Below are 17,500 nucleotides of genomic sequence, written 5' to 3'. Positions count from 1 at the left end.
TTAATTACTATTCATATCAACAAATGGAAGTTACCGGAAACTGCTACATTGTTTCCGACAGTTAAACTGACTCGTAAATATTGTGGTGTCGATGTCAATTGTACTTTGTGTCATTAGAGTATAAAGTGAGTTACAGTACTGAAATAAAAGCTGTCGTACATATGCAAGTGGAAAGGGAAATATAATACAAATATAAATTCTATGATCAAGGTATGATATTTAAATTAATTTTATAGTTGATAAAATTTTAGGTTCTACATATGCTGAAAAACTTGGTTTGCAGTTTATAGGTTCACCAGAATAAGTAGAGTAATTTTTCCTGTTAATTCAATACCAGAAGGAGCTCTTACCTGTGTTAAGATCCGATGGAGAAGTAGGACACCGAACAGAGCAACCAGAGCTTTATATACTCCTTCCTAATGAGGTTCTTTCGCTCACGCCCGTCCTCACAATGAATGGGACCAAGGGCGAAAGGATTTAATTGTCTGTAATGAGTCAAATTCTTGAAATTAAGATGCGAATGCTTGATATTTTTGGTGTCATCCTTTGTGCATATTTCTCTCTCTCTCTCTCTCTCTCTCTCTCTCTCTCTCTCTCTCTCTCTCTCTCTCTCTCTCTCTCTCTCTCTCTCTCTCCATATATACATACACATGCTTATCACCATCATCAGCTGTAACTAGTCCACTGCAGGGCAGATCCTCAGACATGTTCTTCCACACGCGTGTGTTCATCAATCCATCGTCTTCTCTTCCTTTCCCTGCTTCTTTTGCAATATTTAGGGACCAATTCATTTATTCTTAATGTCCATATATTATCAGTCATTCTCATTATGTGTAAATAATATTCTGCCCATGTCCATTAATTTTTTACATATTAGAATATCCTCTACTTTAGTTTGCTCTCGTGTCCAGGTTGCTCTTTTTTCTGTCTGTGTTATTTTCATCATTATTCTTTCCATTGCTCTTTGAGGTGTAACTAGCTTATTTTCTAAGACTTTAGTAAGACTCCTAGTTTCTGATGCATAAATGATAGGACCATCTGGTTAGATACTATTTTTTAGAGAAAGGGGCATTCTACCTTTCATAATCTCATATTGTTTACCAAAAGCTCTACATTGCATGCTCATCTTTCCTTAAATTTTGGCCTCATGTCCTGGGAAAACGCTTACTGTCTCTCCTAAGTACGTATATTTATTAACAATCTTTAGAAGTTCGTCCATAACCCTTATTTGTCTTTCTGTATTTTCATTGAACATTATCTTTAGGCTTACTCGTATTCATTTTCAGTCCTACATTTCAGCTTTTTCTATTAAAATCTCTTATCATCTTTTACAATTCTTCCCATGATTGGCTGAATGGAACTGTCACATGCAAATCTTGATGTCGTGAATTCCCCATTAATATTAATTCCTACATTTTCCTAATCGTAATTCTTAAAAACTTCAAGGCACGCTATGAATAATTTAGAAGAGATGGGTTCTTTCCTTTCTCAATCGGAATTTTTTCACCATCTTTATGTACTTTTAGAATTGTTGAACTTCCCATATACAGTAGATATCTGCCCGCGTTTTAGCGTAAGATTAATCTATCCCTTGTCTTTGGTTTGGTTTTTTATAAATGCTGAAGTTTTGACAGAATAAAAAGCTTTCTCATAGTCTATAAATGCCATACAATGCGGTTTGTCATACTCTGTCGATTTTTTTCATTAGCTGGTCAATTAAATGGATATGGTCATTGGTTGAATAACCACGTTTAAAGCCTGCCGGTTCCCTTGGTTGATGAAAGTGCAGCTGTCGTTCTATTCTTCCTAATATGATCTTTTTAAATATTTTACATATTACAGAGGGTAAACTTATTAGGTTGTAATTTTTCAAGTCTTATGTGTCTCCATTTTTGTAAATTAGTATAATAAAGCTTTCATAAGCTGAAGTGATAGAGCATTCTTGCAGAAATTTGGTGTAAATTTCAAGGATTTTCACATGTCCTTCCACTTACGCCTATTTACGGTCTTTCTCCAAATTTGCAAGGTGATTCATTCACGGCAATATCTGAAGAACGTGCTACATAAAAAAACTTTGATTCAGAAATTGTTTATGAAGAGGAAAGAGGTTTTGTAAAAGATAACACCTTTTGAACTTGGGATTAAAGGCTAATAGGAGCTAGATGGTCGTTGCCGAAACGCAGGAAAAGGGTTAATAAAATCTGGGGATTAAATGTGTTTTTGCCTTATCCGATTAGAAAGGAGCAAGGTAGCAACCGTTCGTGGAGAAAAGTTTTTCATCTTCAGCAAATCTTGTAAGTGTTCATTTAGTTTTCTTTAATCATACTCATTCAGTGAACTGTTCATACTGTATATGTAATTTTACTTCCTTTAGATTCTTTTTTTTTTTTTAATAATTCTTCTGAATATAATTGGTAAATGAATTAATCGCCTGACATTATTTTTTTCATAAAATGGTCTTATAATATCAGGAATTTGTGGCTTCCTTCTTGAATATATCTTTATGACTCATTACATATTATACAGTATCGTATAAAAAAATAGTGGAATTGAAATAAATATGCTTAATTTTTTTTTCTAATAATATTGGATATGATTAGGTATTATTAAATGCTATCATGAAGGCGCTATTATATATATATATATATATATATATATATATATATATATATATATATATATATATATATATATATTTCTAGCTCTTCGCATCGTTTCTCTCGCTCACAATTTGGAATGAATTGGAGAGATTATGAGGTCTAAAGGATCACTCAATTTGATTAGACCAATACTGTATTTTCTAAATAAAATACCTAAGGCATCAGAGAAAATCTAGAGAAATTGAAATAAATATGCTTATTTTTTTTTTTCAAACATTATGGGATATGATTAGGTAGTATTAAATGCTATCATGAAAGGCGCTATTTTTTTTTTCTTTTTTCTTTTTTTTTCTTTTTTTTTGTATATTGAGAATTCTCAAGAAAAAAAAATATATTCTTTCTCTTCGCATCGTTTCTCTCACCAACAAGTTCGAATGAATTGGAGAGATTGTGAGGTCTAAGTGATCACTCACATTTGTTACAGCAATACTGTATTTTCTAAATGATATGCATAAGATATAATTTAATTATTATGAACCAGGTATTTAGCTAGGTAATAAATGTTATGTAATTGTTTACAATTCACATTCAGCAAATTCCATTCCGTCTCTTTCAAGTCTATTTAGTATCCACTTTTCGTTTCTACAATGTAAAGTTGGCTCGGTAGTTGCTTCATACATTATAGTACTTTCTTCATGTTTGACTCCTTCCGTTATGGACTGGAAATTTTAGGTTCGTTTCTTTAACTCATTATCATTCATTGTTTTCACGTGACTGGAGCACGTTAAAACACGACTCTTTTATTTAACTTTTGGTAACATATTTTTGCCATTTCTTTGTATTACTAAATTGTTAACCATTTAATCTATTTTATTCTATCCATACTTATCCCGACAGCTTCCGTCTCTTTCTTTCACTCGCAATCAACAGTCATACATATTTTCAGTATTGGAACATTGGCTCAATGTTCGTTTCTTACATTTTGTATATTGCTTCCATTAATATTGCTTTTGTCTTTCAATGTGTTTTTGTACCATATTACCTTCTTCGTTTTTGAAAAGTTAGATAAATTTGAGAAACGGTGATAAAGGAAGAGCAGTGTAGGTTCAGGTTTAGAATAGTTACATGTAAATTTGAATATTTAAATATATGATAATATAAAATTCACTGATGATTCAGTAATTGGCACTGAGCTTTTAATGCAAGCAAGAAATTTGGTGAAAATAACTTTTGAAAGTATCTGGTTTGGTGTAGGAATCTCATTATCCCGTCTAGGATGATAAACTGATCTACTGAAAATTCATAGGAATCAAGTGTAATTAATTCAAATTTGCAATTAAAATTCAAAAATATTACAAATAAAGAAGCGATCAGTACGTCTCCAAGGTACATTAGGATTATAAGTCAAGTAGCATCCTGAATGACCACTCTTGGTTTTCAATTGAGATTTCTGCTTTGAAAAGCAACTAACTAAATTAATTAAATGGATCACATCCCATATAAGTCTTTATTTGTATTGAATAGCAGAATCTGGTTGCATGGGTCTTGCGGCAATTCTTTTAATCACCATTTTTCAATTTTGAAAGATGAAGCAAAAAAAAAATATTGTAAATGCTCTTTAATATCCAAAAAATACCACTGTAGGAGCAGTTTTATATTCCTCTTTTACTCCTTATAAGTTAGTTGATTCTTTTAACTATTTCAAACGGATTAACATTCCTTCTTAAAGGTATTCCGAATCCTTTACAAACATAGGTGTTTGTAATAAAAAATATTCTTAATTAGTACACATAGGTACTACTGTACTACTCAAGTAAACGCCACTCCTTCCCTACAAATCAAATTCCTGTATACTTTTTTTTTCCATTAAGGTTTTCCTATGGTAGTTGCACTGGAGTGTCTGTCTCGTTGCCATTAATGAACATCCTAATGGGCATAACAGACCCATCTCCTAAGAAATAAAGGATGAATTACTTCTCTATTGAAGAGAGTTAAGATTTATGGTCCAATCTATTATATATGAGACGAAACCATTTGTAAATATTCATGACAAGGAGAACAAATACAAGATTGAATTTCAATTAAGAAGCAGTAGGCTACTGCATGAAAATTTTAGGTAGATTCTGTAGAACTGAAATTTTTCCTCAAAATTGATTAATGCCGCATCCCATGATCGTACTTTTTACAATAATAATAATCATATGATAATAATAATTATCATTATCATTATTATAATGGTTGATATTACTATTTTTCCACTTATTAATGATATGCTTTTGTTTCCTCACACGTACAAATTCTTGTTAGTCCTGTGGATTTCAAAGTCAATCTCGCGATCATTTCGAATCAATCTGTCAATATTCTATTTTATATATATGTATATATATATATATATATATATATATATATATATATATATATATATATATATAACGGATTTTGAGCGAAGCGAAAAATCTATTTTTGGGTGAGATGGCCATGTCGTCCTGATGGAAGTTCCTATAGGGTAGCTTCCTAGGGTATATTACAACTACGGCGATATTCCCAGAGAATTTACCTTAAGGTACCAGAATTCTAACTCCTGGAGCGAATATCCCTCGTGAAAGGGATATCGCGACATATCAGAGGACGTATTCTTGACACGCCACATGGCAATCTGCACCCCGAACAGAGATTTCGTCTCGCAGGGGGCAATTGGCAAGAAACGAATTCGGGAAAGAAAAAGGGGGAGCCGCTCCCAAGGCTCCCTATCTCCCGTTTCGTAAGCGTGCCTGGCGCCAATCCTGGCGCCATCTGTATTCCTTGTAGCGTACACGAGGTGCTACATATACTGTATGTAGGGAGGGGTCCTACAGCCCTTTCTTAGAAAGGCAAGGGCGGGTCCATCAGGACGACATGGCCATCTCACCCAAAAATAGATTTTTCGCTTCGCTCAAAATCCGTTTTTTGGGCTCAAGCCATGTCGTTCTGATGGAAGTATACCAGAGCATTACTGTATCTGTGGATTCTCAGAACGTGCCGTACTCCCCGGAGGTAATTTTTCCCGGTCGACTAGACCTAGAGACCTAAGATGTTACCGTTATACATCTTTTCAACTAACTATAAACCATGTTAGAGCTTCCTGCCCCCTACAGGGAAGAGTCCTACTAGACTCTGGAAAAGTCTCGAAGAGTACATATACCTATGTATGAATACCAGGCAAGCTAATATAGTGGTCTCGCCCTATATTAAGTAAAGCATAGTTTGTAAAGAACCACTGCGTCAATATGAAATATCGACTAGTTCTCCGCACAATACTTGTATTGGACAAGGGTTTATATCCGCATAGGAGGAAACTAGTAAAACCGCCATCGTCCCCTTATGGGACGGGGTCCTCCCGTTAAGGGAAAGCATAAACCAATGCAACATAGCTTGCATAAAGGAACAATTCTATTAGAATTATCCCAGATAAGGTACATAGAATGAATGCTCAATTATACCAATAAATTGACACAGGTGAAGGAGACGCAAGGTTCTCAAGAACAAGTTCATTGACAGACAATAAACAGACAGGTTAACCACAATTATATATATATATATATATAAGAAGAGGATAACCCAAAACTTTAAGCATAAGTATGATAGTAAACAGAACTTGTTTATCTGAAAGAAAAAACATTAAATGCCACTTTTAAGATACCGAGGTATCAAAGTCATAAAAGTCTGTATTACAAATCAATGACATTAGCGTTAGAAACGCTCGGCACACATGTCTGCACTTATGCTAGGTTCACCTTTGGAAATGGAACAGTCTACATGGGCAACTCAGTGCCCTCACTTAGTTTGTAGTACAGTATGTAACTACACACTCACCGTGGAATTAATCGTCCCAATTAAAACCACTGTTCCTCGCAGAGTTAAACAGTAGGGTTAACGACGCGACCCACTGCTACCACAGATCTCTTTAGTTCCTCTACTTGCTTCGCATAGTGGCGAAAGAACACTCTGGAAGACTTCCAGCCAGTGTATGAACGGAGATGTTCAAAATCCATACAATTAAAGAAATTTAAGGATGAGGCAACTTTCCTCGGATCGTGACCTGCGGGTGTACTGTCAGGATCCGCTCTGCGAATAAAATATGTGATTTTCGCTCTGAGTTGATTCAGAGATAAATTTGAGCCTGATGTTTCTCCCCTGAATAGTTGACCACCCTTGAAGTCTGAAGTTCTATGAAGATAGACCTTTAGGCATTCTACTGGCCCCATCCAGGAACTGAACACGACCTGCCTCTCTCGAGAGGGCTACAATCTCACTAACCCTGGCCCCGGACGCGAGTGCAAATAGGAAAATAACTTTTTGTGTCAAATCCTTTAACGCACACTCTTCATTGCTCAACAGAGAAGCGAAATGAAGAACTTTGTCTAAAGACCATGAAATGGCCTTTGGAGGTGCTGAAGGTCTGAGCCTAGCGCAGGCTTCCGGAACTTTATTAAAGAACTCGTTACCTAGGTCGACCTGGAAGGCATATAGAATGGGTCTTGTCAAAGCAGACTTACACGCTGAAATCGTGTTAGCTGCCAATCCTTGACCATGGAGGTGGATGAAGAAAGATAAGCAGAAGTCTGTCGAGATCTCCTGCGGATTCTTCGCCTTGACAAAGGCCACCCATTTTCTCCAAGATGACTCATATTGCCTTCTAGTAGATTTGCACTTATATTCCTCTAGGAAGTCTATGCTGGCTTTCGAAATCCCGAAACGCTTTCTCACCGCTAGGGAGAGAAAATCATGAGCTGCAGGGTCCGGGTTTTCTGTAATGAAGCGCAGACAGTCGACTTCTGGACTCGCTGGGTCAGAACTGGATCTGGTAGCGGTACAAACTTCAGCTGTAGTTCCAATGCCAGGGGGAACCACACGCTGTTCGGCCACTTGTGGGCTACTATTGCCGCTACCCCCTTGAAGGATCTCAGTTTGTTGAGGACCCTCAACAGAAGGTTGTGAGGAGGGAACAGATAAATCCTGGATAGAGCGTCCGCTGTCACATTGCGGACTCCTTGAAGGTGAACTGCCGACAGGTACCACTTCTTCTTTTCCGCCAATCGGAAGATGGCCAACATCACCAACCTTATGTGGATCGAGTGACGCGGGGAAACTTTCTTCAAGGTAAGGAGCACTGCCATAGCTTCTAGAAAGTTTATGTGAAAGGTCTTGAATAGCTTGGACCAAGTCCCCTGGACTTTTTTCCGATGAGAGTGACCTCCCCATCCCTCCTTCGAGGCGTCTGAGTGAATCGTCACCGACGGGGGAGGTGGCTGAAGAAGAACCGACTTCTTTAGATGTCTGGCTTGGGACCAAGGCCTGAGAAGAGTACGTAGCCGAAGCGGAACTGGTCTTCTCAGATCTCTTCGCACGTTTGATGCATAACTTCTCCAAACCCCGGTTGCATCCTTTAGCTGTGCTCTTAGCACTGGGTCTGTCACCGAAGCAAACTGGAGAGAGCTCAGTACCCTCTCCTGTTCGCGTCTTGATATCCTTTCGGAATATAGAAGTCTCTTGACAGAACCTGCTATCTCCTTCCTTTTCTTTGCCGGGATGGAGAAACGGTGTGACAAAAGGTCCCAGTGGATTCCCAGCCACTGGAACTTTTGAGATGGAGAAAGTCGAGACTTTTTTCTGTTGATCTTGAAACCTAGGTACTCTAGGAACTGGATCACTTGACTGGAAGCTTGCAAGCATTCTGTCTCGGATGCTGCCCACACCAACCAGTCGTCCAGGTAGGCTACTACCTGAATTCCCTTTAGGCGTAATTGTTTGAGAGCTACGCTCGCAAGCTTCGTAAAAATCCTTGGGGCTATGTTTAGCCCGAATGGCATGGCTCTGAAGGCGTATAGTCTTCGTTGTAGCCTGAACCCTAGGTAGGGGGAGAGTCGACGGTTGATTGGAATGTGCCAATAGGCGTCTGACAAGTCTATAGAGACGGAATATGCCCTCTTGGGCAGTAAGGTCCTTATGTGTTGCAGTGTTAGCATCTTGAATTTGCAATACACTATGAACTTGTTGAGTGGCGACAAGTCCAGAATGACTCTGAGCTTTTCCGAGTCTTTCTTGGGAACACAAAACAGCCTCCCTTGGAATTTGATGGACTTCACCTTTCGGATCACATTTTTCTCCAACAGTTCTTGAACGTACTCCTCCAGAACGGGGGTGGAGTGTTGGAAAACCCGAAGGCCCGGGGGTGGAGTGCTGTACCAGCTCCAGCCCAGTCCATTCTTGAGTAGGCTGTGGGCCCAGGGATCGAAGGTCCACCGATCCCGAAATTTCAGAAGTCTCCCTCCTACCGGTATCCTCCCACTTGGACTGCCGTCCCGAGGTCTTGCCTCCCTGACAACGACCACCCCTGAATCCCCTTCCCCTTGAGGGGCGCCCAGACGAGCCTCTGGCTGCCCCTCTAGGCTTTGCTCGAAAGGAAGTAGACTGCCCTTCGAACGATGGGGTGAATGCCGTGGACTGTGTCGACACGGCCTGGGGTACCCACTGAAAAGTGGTCGGGGTTTGTGCCACGATCTGGGGCACTGGAGGCAATGGCAATTGCAGATGCTGTTGCTGTCTAAAAGGCTTGGCTGGCCGAGACGGTAGCCTAGTCCTCATAGTCTTCCTCTTTGGTTGAGGACCCTCATCCGGGGAAGATTTTCTTTTGATAGCCAGGCCCCACTTCTGGAGAAGGTTTCTCGAACTCTCTCTGCAAGAGAAAGTCAGACAGCTTAGGGAGGTCCTCGCCGAACTGACGTCCGGCGATATCAGCCTCCAACTTCCCAACTGAGAACGTAAGATGGACGTCCTTCCAGTCTTTGTGGTCCATAGGTAGGGCCAGCGACAAGGGTTTACACTCCTCCAGGGAGGGGCAAGGCTTGTCGGCCTCGACTGCTTTTAGTACAGCCGCAAACCCTTTCTGTAAAAAGGGGAAGGCTCTAGCAGGAGAGGACATAAAGGAAGGGAGCTTCTTGCTCAATGCAGCTACCTTTGAGTTAGAGAAGCCCCTCTCTTTCAACGAGGATGAAAGCAGAGCTTGAGCCTTAGTATGGTCCATCACTATGACCTCCTTCGGCTCTGTCTCCTCCTTTGAAGCTGGTTCCTTCCTCAGCCAGACACATGGTTTAGCATCTGAGCACAAGGGAAGGTCTTTCACATTGAGCCTTTTCTGGGGCCCATGTGATTCTGCAAGGCTCTGCATCCGCAGTTCCATTGCAGCCGCCTTCTCCTGATTCTCCTTCTGCATCTGTTGGATCATTCCAACAATGGAGGAGAGGGCCTGTCCCAGCTCTACTGGGAGACCGGCCGATGTTGAGGGAATAGGCTCCGGGATCTGAACCGGAGTAGTCGACACCTCGTCGACCTCTTCCTCTACAACGTCTGGGGCTTGAACTTCACCCTGGGCTTCTGCCAGGAGGTCTTCCTCCAGACGCTCGTCCACGACAGACATCCTGTCATCTAACTGGATGTCTTGCATAGCGACCGAGACTTCAGCATCCACCTGGATCTGAACTTGGGGGATCTCCTCTTGAGGCTGGGGAATCACTGCATCAGCTGATGCCTTAGGGAAAAGATACGCCCTCATCTTCTCACTTGGAAGATAAGGTCCAGAGGTGTTCTTCTGGAAGCCCCTTATCCAGGTACGAAGCTTCTCCCTTGCTATATCCCTTGATTCCGCCATCCTAGGGGAATCAAAGGCCTCCGTAATTAGATTAATGCACACAGTACATACCTGAGGGTCCCAATACCGGAGATCACCCTTGGAGACAGCGCATGCTGCGTGTCTCCTACCAAACTCATGTCCGCAGAGGCTCTTGCTGCGGACGTTGCAGAAGACACTTCCGCACTTCGGAGGGTCCTTCTGTAAAGAGAAGAAATTTCCATGAGTATCAAGTGAACTATGTATCACTGGATATGCATAGTATAGCATAACAATTCAGAAAGGAAAGACACACACTTGTGTTTCTTTCACAACCAATTGCTGCAGCCTTCCAGATAATAAAATCAAATGGTTAATCTCTTCTAGAGTAACCAATGCAAAGTTTCCAGAGGAAACAGGTGGAGCTCACACCTAAGCAATGATTTTAAAATCCTGGATAATAGACAGGAAAGAACTCACTTTCCTATCTGTAGGGCAACAGCAAAGGACTTGTGCAAGAAAACACAAAAGTGTTAGAACACACAGTGCTGTACCAAAACCCATACTATAGTTTTCTTCTTACAGTATATGTTATACTGAAGAATACTGGTACAGTATAGGAGGTTACGTGCCGGCCGGCGCTTGCCGGCCGGCACTTGCTGGCCGGCACACACCATAACTAGCTTTAAAGTATACTACTTAACAGCTGGTTCAAATGCATGTGCCGGCCGGCAGTAAGTGCCGGCCGGCAACAGCCAATGCCGGCCGGCAATGACTGCTGGCCGGCAGCTACACAAGGTAGTACCCAGCTGCCTGCCACACTCTTGGTGACCGGCAGACAAGGGCTGACATTAGCCGGCCGGCAAAGGTACAGGACCGATGCCAGCCGGCAGCAAAAGAACCAGAGGACTACAACCGCCCGGCTGCCGGCCTCATAGGCCGGCAGCCGGGTCGGGTACAGCACTAGAAGAAAAACAGAATGGATGCCGGGATAAGAGTGTACACTACCTCCAAGCCCGGCAATCCGAAAGAGTGCAAATAAGGAAGGGGAGAATCTAATTCAGGCTTCCTGACCAATGCCGTCTGACTCTGCAGGCCGGCATGGATGAGGGACCAAGGGAGGTCCGGGCAGCACTCAAAGCAGAAGACCCTTGCCGGCCGGCAGCTCTGCCGGCCGGCAAGGGACTGAGTCAATTCCACATCCTAACCTATTCTAGGTCCAGATGTAGAATGACGTACAGTACTGTAATGGCTAGGCCATTACGGAGATAGAGGGGGAAGGGACAAAAGAGGGTCCTACCAACCTTGCTTTAGTGACGGATCACCCGCAGCCAAGAAACTCATCTTAGCCTAAGGGAGATCCAAGGGGGGAGGCCAGCAATACTTGCCAGCTCCCAGAGCACCAAAGCAAGGAAGGTGTTGCTACTCCCAGGGAAAGAAACTTATCCACCCCCGAGAACAGCAACAAGGACTAGTCTGGTAGATCACAAAAGCAGGAATCATATCCACAGAAACCTTCGGTAGTGACCTAAGGAGGCTAAGCCACCTTTGTCTGTGTCAGGCCAGCGAGGGAGACTCTACCCCAAGCCAGACAAACACAGACTCAGACTAAAAAACTCTGTTGTTCTGTCCCTCTTTGAACCAGACTTACTGGAACAGGAAGGTACAGTAACACCCCAGTATAGTTTTATCGAAAATTAATTCAGATAAACCACTTAGGGATAAGCCCAAGGCTTAAACAGAGGGAAAGGGATTGCATACCTTCTCCGAAGAAAAGAAAGCAACCGGGGAGTATGAGAAAGTATACTAAGGCTCCATAAGCAACTTAGCCTAGGCACCAAGAGAATCGATTACCTAAATCACCGAAACTCACTCGTATACTATCTTGGAAATATTCCACACAATCTTAAATGTATAAAACATAGCCTAAAGCTTCAATAAAATTATAATACACTCGGAAAAACCAAAATCATGCATGAAGTACTAGGACCAAACGACTAGGCTACATGGCCTAGCGTAGGCCAGAATGGCGAATACTTCGCCAAAATAATACTAAGCACGAAAGGAAATCCTATGTAATGCTAAATAGCTAAAATTTATTAAAGCAAAACAACCGGGAATGTCGCTCTGACTAACTAAACTTATACCTAGCGAGCGACAGCGTCCATGACGTCTCCGGTAGGCTACGGCTCTTGTAACGAAGATTAATCCTATTAATCACTCAAAAATTTACCAAGAGCCTACATTTATACATAAAAGACATGGTACTCAACTTATCAGAGGCCGACGAAGTAGGAGAAGCCATGAAAAGCAGAATAAATCCAAGATTTGCGAGAAACACAGGAAAAAACACCGAGTTGTTAAGCTACGCAAAAAGGAATACAGATGGCGCCAGGATTGGCGCCAGGCACGCTTACGAAACGGGAGATAGGGAGCCTTGGGAGCGGCTCCCCCTTTTTCTTTCCCGAATTCGTTTCTTGCCAATTGCCCCCTGCGAGACGAAATCTCTGTGCGGGGTGCAGATTGCCATGTGGCGTGTCAAGAATACGTCCTCTGATATGTCGCGATATCCCTTTCACGAGGGATATTCGCTCCAGGAGTTAGAATTCTGGTACCTTAAGGTAAATTCTCTGGGAATATCGCTGTAGTTGTAATATACCCTAGGAAGCTACCCTATAGGAACTTCCATCAGGACGACATGGCTTGAGCCCAAAAATATATATATATATATATATATATATATATATATATATATATATATATATATATATATGAAGGATAACACCAAGGAAGGGGATGTACTCCTCAGTTCCACATACTGTCGAGATCTACATTGGTAACTGTTGATTACTATGGAATTTAAACCTGTGGGAAACTTCCCTTTCATGAGGTTTTTATTTTATTTTTAATCATCTCTTCTGCTTCCCTGTCATGTTAAAACTTTAATTTTTTTTCCTATTCATCAACTCCTCTTGCCTGTTTATTTCCTTATGTGGTAGCCTATTGGAAATGTTTCTGGCTGGCAATCGGTTAGATGGTAGTTCAAGACAAGATCAAGCAATAGTGTCTGTAACATCATCATCCTTGTGGCCTAGGGATGGGCAGTTTTGGGGAGCCTATAGGTCTGCCTTCTGAATCTTCAAGAACCATTGCCTGGCCCTCCCTGGCAGGGTTAAAAGAATACTTTTAACCTTGCTCCCTGGTACGAGATTGATGGAGAGGGCCTCGAGTGCTATATACATTATTATTATCACTTGCTAAGCTACAACCCTAATTGGAAAAGCAAGATGCTGTAAGCTTAAGGGTTCCAACAGGGAAAATAGCCCAGTGAGGAAATGAAATAAGGATTTGAATAAAATGATTTAAGAACAGTAACAACATTAAAATAAGTCTTTCATATATAAACTGTAAAAACTTTAAAAAGCAAGAGGGAGAGAAATAAGATAGAAGTGTGACCCCAGTGTGTGTTTGTGTGTGTATATATAATTTATATATATATATATATATATATATATGTATATATATATATATATATATATATATATATATATATATATATATATATATATATGTCCTAATCCTTGTATGAAGATATGTGTTGTACGACAAGGTAAAAAAAATTATAATCATGAGAATTCCACAAAACCTAACTATTCAGTATGTTGTTGTAACAAGATGTCATCTTGCTTGCGAGGGGAGTTAGTAACCTTTGAGCGTTCTCTTAGACAAGGCGCTCACCTGAGAGTGTTAGCTGTACACAGTGTATTCACGAACCTTTTGTAATAAAGTAAAAAAAAACCATGTTCTGATGTCTCATTATCCATTGACATGGGACATATTGGTGTCAGGTGTAAAAATACGTCTGTTTGTGTATGCTGTGAGTGAAGTTGTTCTTTGAGCCGGTAAAATAAAAGTTCAAGATGCCTAGATACACAAGGACTATCATAGCAGATGCTGCTGCTGCGGGAGATGAGAACGAAGGAGCAGTTGGATATAGCGAGGCCGAGGAAGAATATAGACAGGATCTTCAAACAAAGGACTTAGAACATAGGTTAAATGACCTAGCAGAATTAATGAAGAGATTCTTGGTTGAACGAGAAGAGGAGCGGCGCGCAACCACAGCATATCCGACGTACATAAATGAAGTACAAACGCACATAAGTGAAAGTACACATGCACAGTTGAGTGAAGATAACATCGTAGTTCGGAAACTGCCAAAACTCCAGGCAAGTGTTAGGCCTTTTGATGATCAGTGGCCAAATGAAGGGTTTCAATCGATCGAAGTGTTTTTGAGAGACTTTGAAGTCGCCACATATGGGTGGTCGGAAAGGAAAAAAAGCTATTCAAGTAATTAGATTGCTGAAAAATGCACTGGCAATGGAGGTAATGTGTTGGCCACAAGACAGTCTAAAAAGTTATATTGAAATAAAACGATATTTAATTGATGCGAGAAGGGGGGACATAAAAGAAAATTACAAACCGAAAATTCGGGAAAGTGAATCCGTTCTTATTTTTGCAACTCGCATTTTTCGGGATTGTGATTCGTTTGCTACCCGGAGTGCCAATCTTGCAGAAGGTGATAAAAAAGCAATTGCCCATAAACATTCGCAGATTAGTAAACCCGTAATTATGTGGTTATTTGTTCGATGACAATCGCTTGTTACCAGACGTAGTGAGCACGACACAAAACATTTTAGACAGTGCCAGAGGAAAAAGTGACTGGGAATAACTGGCCCGATTCCAAGAAGTTGGCAGCCATGATATGCACTCACCAACCCCCAAAGCGGGAGAGGGGAAAACGCAGTCAGAAGGTGAGAAGTCTTCAGATAATGGCAGTGCTCGGGAGAGGGGCACCGACGAGTGGAGTACCCCACCCAAGGATCCCCCTGCTGTTACACTTGTCAGGTCTACTGTCATCTATCTCGAGAGTGCCCAACAAAAAACGCCAAGAGCGGACGGGTGGGCTGTGGCACACGCACAACTCCCTCCGCCCAACATCCAAGGAAAAAGATACAGAGGAAGGGGAAGGCGAGGGAGATCGATGCCCCTCCCCCCATGACATCAGAAGCAGCAGCCGAGGCAGCGGTGAGAGTGACGACGACGGACGTGGTAGAGCAGGTTGGGACCACGATCGGTACCCCTAACCTCACCCCCGAAGCACTAGGGAGAGTACCAGGGAACTGTGGTTTTGCAGCCGAGGTCATTGGCCCGTGTCCCATATATCCTAATAGCCGGTTAGGAATGTTGGTAGTTAGGATTGACCTGCCAGATAAATCCATTCGAGCACTGATCGACACAGGAGCCAGCGTTTCACTGATTGAAAAAAAGATTCTCCTCAAACCCACTACAGTCAGCGGCATTCATTGTCCTTGACACGCCAGGAGGAAATAAACTACGCATAAACCATACAACGATCGTCAACTTTAAGGTTGGATTTGGGAAGTTTACACGTGATTTTTTTGTCTTGCCCACCTTGGGAATTCCAGGAATCGAGGCTATTTTAGGAATTGTGTTCATAACTAGTAATCAAATATGCATTGTTTTGGATGAGGTACAATAACAGTAAAAGCAGGAGGGTGCATTTTGCCGATAGAAAGTCATGAGAGAGTAAGTGCTTGTTTTGGCATGGAGAGACATTTAAGTAAGGTAACAGCTGTACCTGAGAGAGGAGAAGTGTTGTCTCCCCAGACACTTACCAGCATATCAGTGACCCTGTGTAAGCCTCTTCTGGAAGGAACCAAGGTCGTTGTTAAACCCATGACAATTGGGGACATGTAATCTTATAGGTCTTAATTTGTCAAATAAAAGAGTTGTGTTAGGAAGTGATTCTGTGTGTGAATTAAAGTTATGTGAAATTGCTAATAATGGGATGTTGGGAGCCACAACTCCAGCCCGCACAGACGAACGCACTCAGAATTTGATTATGCAAGCGCGAAAACTATGTCTGTCAGAATATCAACCTGTAGTTAGTGACATTGTTAATTATTATTCCGATGTAATTGCATTTGGAGATGAGTCACCCGGGAGGATTGATCGATTTCCCTTTAGCATTGAAACTGGGCAGGCTGAGCCGATCAGGTCAAGGCCTTATAAGGTACCCATTCATTTCCAGGGAGAGATAGAAAGGGAAATTAGTAAATTAAGAAACAAGGGATAATCGAGGAGAGTGAATCCCCCCTGGGCTTCTCCAATTGTTGCTGTTAGGAAAAAGGATGGCTAGGTAAGATTGTGTTGATTATAGGAAGTTGAATGCAGTCACTACGGATAATGCATTTCCATTGCCCTCGATCGAAGAATTTCTTGTGAAGGTACGGGATAGTAAATATTTTACAACTGTTGATTTAAAATCTGGATACTATCAAATACCCTTTCAGGAAGACAGTAAATGTAAAACGGCATTATAGCTAACGATAAAATATTTCAGTTTAATTTTCTTCCTTTCGGTGTTAAAAATACTCCAAGTCATTTCTCGAGAGTAGTGATGAGGGTTTTGTCCCCCTTAATTGGCCATAATGTTCTTGTTTATTTAGACCATATCATAATTACAGGGAAAACAGCTGAGGAACATAATAATAATATTTGTAAGGTTTTAGAAGCGTTGCGACGTAATGGTATGAAAATAAATTTGTCAAAGGGCAAATTTTTCTGTAAACAGGTCGAATTTTTAAGTCACATAATAACCCAAAAAGGTATCCAACCCTACCCCAGTAAAGTAGAAGCTATTAGAGATTTTCCCAGGACACATACCCCTAATGAAGTGGCTGGGATCCTTGGGCTTGCTGGGTATTACCGTAAATTCATAAGAGGTTTTGGAGAGATAGCGAGACCCTTAGATGCTTAAAAGAAACAAAAAGTAATAAATTGGGGAGTGGAAGAAGAAAGGACCTTTAACCATTTGAAAGCTGCCTTAAGGAGCAATGACTTACTTGCATATCCTAGATTTGATCGCCCTTTTTAGTGACAATAGATACAAGTGGCTTGGCTATTGGTGGCGTAGTTTCTCAACGAGATGATAAAGGTAGAGAGCGACCCATTTGTTTTGTTTCCAGGGCATTAAAAGGGGCAGAAAAGAGTTATAGTACATTCAATTGAGAGGCTTTGGCTATTCTTTGGGTTCTAGAGAGGCATCGGTTCTTTTTATTAGGTCAGTCGATTGAGTTGCAAAGTGATCATCGCCCTTTATGTGACCTCTTTTACAATGGAGATTTGACCTCTCGACAAGCGAGATGGATTGAAAGATTGTTAGAGTTTAATA

Source organism: Palaemon carinicauda, chromosome 22, assembly GCF_036898095.1.
Source record: "Palaemon carinicauda isolate YSFRI2023 chromosome 22, ASM3689809v2, whole genome shotgun sequence".
Lineage (NCBI taxonomy): Eukaryota > Metazoa > Arthropoda > Malacostraca > Decapoda > Palaemonidae > Palaemon > Palaemon carinicauda.
Note: the sequence above shows the minus strand (reverse complement) of the source record.